The sequence below is a fragment of the Anneissia japonica genome, unplaced genomic scaffold, assembly GCF_011630105.1.
Source record: "Anneissia japonica isolate Jap-2015-1 unplaced genomic scaffold, ASM1163010v1 scaffold343_len330904_cov94, whole genome shotgun sequence".
NCBI lineage: Eukaryota > Metazoa > Echinodermata > Crinoidea > Comatulida > Comatulidae > Anneissia > Anneissia japonica.
In genome coordinates this window covers 72,749-81,171 of record NW_022749212.1, presented here as the reverse complement: position 1 = coordinate 81,171, position 8,423 = coordinate 72,749, and the positions used below count along the sequence as shown (strand labels likewise).

General features: G+C 37.0%; 1 protein-coding gene across 1 annotated transcript in view; it reads right to left on the bottom strand.

Moving 5' to 3' along the window:
* The window catches only part of LOC117121031, a 55,202-nt gene extending 47,050 nt beyond the window's left edge, over window positions 1–8,152 (bottom strand). Inside the window, exon 1 of the mRNA XM_033266126.1 lies at window positions 8,110–8,152. The gene's annotated coding sequence lies outside the window, so the exon portion shown is untranslated. The remainder of the gene's footprint in view (window positions 1–8,109) is intronic.
* Between the last annotated feature and the right edge of the window lie 271 nt (window positions 8,153–8,423).

Below are 8,423 nucleotides of genomic sequence, written 5' to 3'. Positions count from 1 at the left end.
ATATATACATATATATATATATATATACATACATATATATATATATATATACATACATATATATATATACATACATATATATGTATATATACATACATATATATGAAAGAAGACATCATCCAACACATCGAACCAACTCTTACCGGAATGGACAAACCTGCTGCTGATAGCATTCGACTTCAAATCTCACGCATCCTCAGTAAAGCCGAACCACCAAAACCGAATATCACAAAGTCAGAAAGATTGGCGCTTGGAAATCTCCGCTCAGACTCTTCCATCCACATTCTCAAAGCCGATAAGGGGAATGCCACTGTTGTTATGAACACTGCAGATTACAATCGTAAGATGCAAGATCTTCTCAGCACTACTACATACAAACCTGTTAAAAGAGACCCTACGCCAGCAATTGAAAGAAAAACTGCCAGCAAACTGCTTGAACATCATCGATCCAAGTTGCTTTCGAAATTGCTATACCACCAACTTCGGCCATCGGCATCAGTCTGTCCAACTCTCTTCGGCCAACCAAAGATTCACAAGACGGAAATCCCACTCAGACCTATTGTTTCATCCAGGGGCTCGCCTACATACCACCTTGCAAGGTATCAGGCCACCTTACTTAATCCACTAATTGGTAACACCGGACATCACGTCGTCAACTCTAAACACTTCACTGATATCATTAGGGAACTTGAGCTGGAACCTCCTGACATACTTGTTAGTTTCGATGTAGAACCACTCTTCACCAGCGTTCCGGTTGATCAGGCATGTATCTTAGCCAAACACAAGCTAGCGCAAGACTCAACCCTTCAAGAGAGAACATCGCTAACTCATATATGGTCTCCTATACCATTGTCTTTCATCCACAACTTTCAGATGGCGCACAGAATTCTACAAACAAACGCAAGGTGCTGCCATGGGTTCTCCGCTGTCACCGGTCATCGCCAATTTATTTATGGAAGAATTTGAACGGATTGCCCTCTACACGTCAGAACACCGACCAAAGTTATGGCTTCGATATGTTGACGACACATTTTGTGATCTGGCCACATAACCGTGAACTTCTGGGGGAATTCCTATGTCATCTTAATGCACAACACAGCACCATCGCCTTCACCATGGAAACTGAATCAGATAGATCTATCCCGTTTTTAGATGTACACGTAACCAGAACCACTAGTAACTTGCTATCACACAAGGTATACCGGAAACCTACGTACACTGGTCGTTATCTTAACCAACGGTCATTTCATCACCCGGCAACCAAACAATCCGTATGCAACACTCTTATTAGAAGAGCCCACTCGATCAGCGACAAATCAAGCCTCGAAAAAGAACTACAACACATCAGATCTACTCTTGCCCTGAACGGATATCGCCATTATAAGTTCAACACGAACCCACCAACCACCAGACCAGTTCAACCAGAACCATTTAAGACACTAGCCTTGCCTTATATAGGCCCCACCTCACATCAAATTCAGCGCATTCTGAACTCGGCCATCATCAGAGTTTACCACAGTGCACCCAATAAACTTCAGGGGATACTTCACACACACAAGGATAAGCCATCTCACAATAATCGTCCAGGGTATACAAGATCCCGTGTGAATGTGGTAAGGTCTACATCGGAGAGACTGGTAGAGACCTCAACACCAGACTCAAAGAACATCAAGGTCATGGAATACGAGGCGAATACCAGAAGTCATCCATCATTCTCCATTCATACAAGGAAAATCATCAAATCCATTGGAAAGACTCAAAGCTAATCGCTCCAGTTTCAAATTGGCACTCAAGACGCACAAGGGAAGCAATGGAGATATACAAGCATAACACAGTTCCACAAGATATTGGATTCGTCATGATTGATATATGGCTATCACTATTTAAACCATCGTCACTACGATAGTTCCAGGGAATTTCTACATACAGTTTATTTGTTTACATGTAATGCTGGTTATCATTTTTATTGGCATGGGATGGTAACCTGTGAATTATGAGCCTGCCGGGTTTGTCCCTTAAATTGCGGGAGAACGGTTACACCTTGCTTATTGTTAACCACTTTACTTGTTTTCAGATTTACTGTTCACAGCTTCTACACAGCCAACATAATAGCTAATCCTCTTTTATGGGAAGACTATTAGTCATGATATATGGACACTCCTAGCTCTCTACTTCAATCAAGCACTATTCACACCTTCTTTGTTTCAAAAGGAAACAATAGATCACCGACGATCACCAACTCTATTTAAGACCAACATAAGTATTCTTTTATCATTCTCCTGATGACGGTCAGAGCAATCTTACCGAAACGTCGAGACAACCAACCAGTGGTTTATACCTTCATAAAAACCATATTCTTTTATTTACACATGGTGTACCGAAAATTTGTTATATGTTTATTGATACTCGCCATGCAAACCTTCAAGAAATATGCTGTTTACATTTACCAATAAGATTTTATATTTATTTTCCCCTCTGTCTGGATGATTTTAGCAAAACTATTTGCTTAGCGTAATATTTTTTTTTAAATTTGCATATTTATGCATAGTAGTATTTGTGCTTAAAATCGTTACTGTAATAGTTGATTACTTGGTCATTTAATTTGATTAGAATATAGCCTGTCTCTTATACACATCTAGATGTGTATAAGAGCTCACGTTTTTTCAACTTTTTTCTTTCTTTTCCTGATAGCTGAAATACCTGGTGATCTGTGATTGCATTTTCGGTACAATTGACAGTTTTAACCCTCTCAATTGCTTCTTTCATAATTTGCTGCACTTATTCCTCCAGCTCTAAAGAGTCGGGAGCATTTGAAGGATTAGCGGGTTTATTTAGTAACTCCTCAAGAATCCCCATTATATCTCTTGTTTTGTCAGTTACAGGCATTTGATCACCACGCACATTTTCGATGACCTTTTCTTCTGGTTTTAATTCTTCTGTATCCTCATTCTCTGCACCATCTATTTCAATAAGATCATTGTTGTTATCAGTAGCTAAATCGCAGTCATCAACATCCGTTCACTTTTGATTTTTGTCCCTTAAATCCTTTGCCGAGAGACAATTTCTTGCGATATGCCCTAATTGGTTGCAAGTGTGGCATTTGATTTTACTCAATTTTTTGGGACATTCTATAGCTCTATGCCCTGGTTGACTGCATTCAAAACATTTATTTGGATCAAGTTGGTTCTTGTGGAATAATCTTGCATTGAAATTGTTTATTTTACAGAATCTTGGCAGACTGTCCTTGAACGGTTCAACAAAAAAAGCCCGGTGTTCATTTAAAAAGCGGGATAGCTTTCCGTTAATACGGAATTTAATATATTGTGTTTCTCCCACAATTTTGCAGCCAAGCTTTTTAAGTACATCAGTGATTTCTTCATTCCTAACCGATAACGGTATATCTTTAACTAATACACGAGTTGCATTTTCTCTGCTAATGTAGGGATTTGTATCATAAACATTTACATGTTTACCTCTTAGGTTTATCCCTGATATTATTAACTTAACTCGATCGGCATGGTCATTGATATAGATCCTCCATAGGTTTCTGACTTTCTGTGCTCCTACCAGAGAGTCACATTTTATTATTTCATTTAAAGCGAAGTAGATTTCTTCCTCCTTTATATATTCCTCTTCTTTTTTTCGAATGTCATCATCTTTGACAAAAACCGGTTTAAGGTTTTGAGAGTTATAATGTTCAGGAGTTGCCATGGCAACAACCGGTTTAGACAAGAGCTTTTGAAATTGTGATCAGTGGAGCGTATCCTTTGCGGTAGACTAATTAGGCCGTTGCTAATAGACAATAACTCAAGGATGAGCGCTTTTGGACGGTTGATCACAATTAGTATAAACCGTTACCACTGGCCTATAACAAAACTTTTTGAATACTATGAATTTAAGTGTGATACACTAAAATCATAGGTTCGTAAAGAGTTACGAAATACTCACAAACAGCATTACGTTACTGGATTACTATATTTCGACCCGAAATCTTAGATAACATCTCTTAAATTAACGTTTGTTTTTTTAAATGTACGTATACATGAAAACGCCACCAACCTTGTTGTATATTGTTAGCCAAAATTGACCTACATGGTGTTCCCAAACAATGTGTTTTCAAATATATTTTTGTGTATATTTGAAATAATTACTTCGGACCAACGGACCTTTGGACCAAAAGACCTTCGGACTAATGTACTGACCCCGCTTAAAACAGGTTATTACTTAATTTAATTGTCTTATATTTGCCGTGAGTCTCTTATCTGGTGCTTTCCCAGAAAACATGAAACTTCCGAAGGTTATACCAATCTCTAAGTCTGGTGAGAAAGATGTTTTTATAATTACAGAGCGATTTTGTTGTTGCCACAATTCTCATCAAGGGCATTAGCAGACTTGATCTAAGAAATTACTGCATTTCTTAATAAATAAAAAAAAAAATCAGCGATTGGAGTGTTTATCGATCTTAAAAAAAGCCTTCGATACACTTTATCATATGTTGTTAGTTAAAGTCAAGCTCCGGAGGGAAAAAATTGATATGTTGTAGAACTGATTTTTCACAGAAAAAAGTTGTTTGACGAAAAACTAGGGAACGGTGAATGAGATACAGATTTTTTAATATTTCAAAACTGGGGGAAAAGGGGCGTAACTGCCCATTTTTACACCTTATTCCCCCATATTTGTGTTCCCATAACTAAGCCTACCAAAGATCCACCCGGGGATTAATCGGTCTGGGAAAGAGCTTGCAAAATTATATGTGGGAGTAGCCGTGGTTTCGGTTAAGTTGGGTAGGTAATGTCTGGTCCTATTACTAGCACTAGCCTAGGCCTACTACTACTGTACTACAGTACAAGGCCCATTCAACAATTGTTTTCATTTTTTTTATAAAAAATATCGCCTACCTACCAGTAGGCCACATGGTTTCATTTTTCATATCCTACTATTTTGTACAATGATTACGGTATAAATTAATAAAATTTGCACAACCACCACACAACAACCAGTGAGTTAATCCTAGTGAAAATACAGCAGCTTCGTGGGCAGAGTGGAAGCAACATTTTAACCTCTACTTGACCGGCACGAATAAGCAAACAACAAACGGCTACATTAAAGCAGCGATGTTACCTTGCACGATGGAAAAAGAATACATTTAGGTATTTAACAATTTTTTTATTTTGAAGACGGGCAAAGGAATCAGAGCCTAGAAAATGTATTGGCCAAATTTGATGAATATTTCTAACAAAAGAAGCTCTTAAAGAAGTATGTTACGAATTCTCAAACAAGAATTCAAGGGCCAAGTGAGCCATTAGCTGAATATATTACCGCAGTCCGAGAACTAGCGAGACAATGCGAGTTTGGAGAACTCGAGAATAGACAAGTAGCAATACAGATATCGAACGGAGTAATGGATGAGGAACTAAGAGGAAGACTGTTGGACGATGACCTTACTTTAGAAGAAGTAATAAAGAAATGAATGACATTCGAACAAGCTAAAGAAACGAAAATCAAAACCAGCGACCGCATATAATGCGTGGTCAACAACGTTATTTTCAACCGCGTGGTTCACAGCGAATGAGCTATAGAGGAAAACAAAACAGAGCGTTTAACTGCCAAAGATGCGGAAGAGAGCATATGCCTAGACAGTGCCCTGCATATGGTCAAAGATGTAAATTGCAATGGCATGGGATATTTTGCTCAATGTTGTAGAATAACATGTTATTTATGTTAGTAACTCCCAAGTAGTTCCTAACTATGATAACACATGATTACTATCTGATACTTTCACAAGTTTAGAGGTATTTGCACATGATAAAGATAAAAATAATGAATGGTTAATTGAGTTCAAAACACAACACGATGATAAGGTTACATTAAAAAAAAAATACTGCAGCAGAATGCTCAGTAATGACAAAGAAAACATACAATAACATTAATTATAAACCAGAATTAGAGAAAACTAATGTAGTTATACATGGGTCTGATGGTGCGACTGTGAGGGTGGTGCAGAACAAATTGAAAGAGTACAGAGACACAGCAAAATACTCTAATCCAAGAAACAAGTAAGTTTATACTTTAGCATTATTTAACAATAATATAGAATACTAATATTAATTACCCAAAATTTGTATTGATAAACCCGTCAATAGATACAGTTCTGTACTTGTTACTATACTAATATTCATTAGATTGGTAGTAGAGTGGTCCAAAGAGGGAATTTCACAGATTGAGTATTTTATGATTATGGTATAACTAAATGGCCTGAAATGGCACTCTCACTAAACCTTAAATTTGAACGAATGCATTTTTTTCTCCTCTATTATTTTTTTAAAACTTGTGAAGCATTTAGAAAAGAGGGAAAAGGGCTTCCTCACCTCCTCTAAATTTGCCATTGCGAATTGTACATAAATAATCAACTGAAAATCAATTGTCTGTGTTCCATAGGTCTTTTAGTCCGCAAACATCTTTTCTTAGCGTAATATTTTTTTTAAATTTGCATATTTATGCATAGTAGTATTTGTGCTTAAAATCGTTACTGTAATAGTTGATTACTTGGTCATTTAATTTGATTAGAATATAGCTGGTCCAATTTAGCATGGGAAGGTCCCCCATGTAACTAATTATCAGGGATGTAACATTTGAATATCAGGGATTCTGACATAAATACTATTCTTTTTAAAGTTGAATCTGAAAACGTATTTGAATTCATTATATATGTATTATACTTATGTTAAATATGCAAATTAGTGGCTGCCAATATAAAAAAAGTGATTTTCAGCCGTTCATTGTTAGGGAGTATGGTTAACATATCCGTGAATTAATTATATGCAGAGCAATTTTATAGCTATATTAAATATTAAAATTAGCTTTAGCTATTAAAGGAAAATTGATTATTTGGAATAACTCCATGTGATAAATTTGGCCTTCGAGACAGACTGATGGTTCGCGTCCGCGTGCTTCACATTTAATTTTGGCTCTGAGTTAAACATTTTGAGGAACAGGCATCTAGAAGTGACATAGACATTCAAGTTTTCTACCTCAGTGGACCACTTTCGAAACCTTTTAATTGAAGCTCGACCACGCCCACATTGCTTTCGTCGGGGAAACCTGACCCTCATCTGCGGCATCGGTCCCCTCGTCGGGGTCCTCGGGCCCCTCCCCTCCCCCCACCCCGACTGGCAAATCCTGGAGCCACCACTGATCTTATTGGTGGAGTATCAACCGTTTTTCATTTTAAATTTTTACAAAATGTAAATCAAATTGGGGATATAAGAAAAATTACATTTATTACATATAACATTTTTAGTTTGACAGTGCTATTTCCAGCCATCTAGACGTAACATAAACATAAATATTTCATACCTCTGCCTCAACTTAACAGTTTCTACATTACTTCAAATAACAGTACCTGCCATGTTTAATGTTGTACTTTTGTCTTATTGTTACAATAACGATATTAAGTAATACTTAGACTAAGGTTTTATGCAAAAATATTGGGAATCCCTGGCTTAAGGTTGTGGTTGATTTGGTTCAACAAATTTAGAGTGTTGTCTTGTAAAGCTTGTTTTATTATGTAATTGCCATGGACGCACCCTCCATAAGAATGTGTGAGAAAGGAAAGTTTCCTATAAAAAAAAATTACATTAAAACTTATTGCAACCGTAGCTTTCCAATTTTAAAATTTACAGTACCTTCAATGCTCGATTCGCATTTATACCAAACCTTTATAAAAATCGTATAAACACTGAACATTTTTGGTGAACTATAATATTTATGAACAGGTGTGCCAAGATTTAGCAGACTAGAGGTAATGGCCCCGACGAGAACGTAAGCTCAAAATGTATCAGAAGTAGTAAAGGCTTAATTAAATGTTTTTGGAGTCTACTAATATGTAAAAAAGTAAATATGATTTTTCCCCTCAACAAAGTGTCTTTTTCTCCCCGTCGTGGTGTGGGTATGGATGGGTGGATTAGCTCTTCCTGACAGAGTGCCTTTACCCCCACCCACTAGCGCCATCGCTGATTATTATTAAGTCTTTATAAAATCAGTCTTTATGACGTTTAAACTATTTGCTTTTCTATTTATCCTAATACACCAAGTATATTTTGTACTCACTCATAGTTTTTCAGATAGTCCATGGTTCTCTAGCCACAAAAAGTGCTTCATTCGTGTATGGTTATGACGTGTCAATAATTGGTACGCTGTGTTGCATCGGTCTACTGTAGCTATCTATATTAGCACTTGTTGCAAGATGCTTCATTGGCTGCTCAGGTCACGTGTTTTTTTTTTTACACAAAAGTGTCCGGCCAAACCCTACCAGGTGCTTGCATGACTGAATCCAGGTACTCCTGCAAAATGCATTTAAACATGAGGAAGACGCATGTTTTATGAAACTGCTGTATTTTAAACAAAATCAATGCTGTATTTAG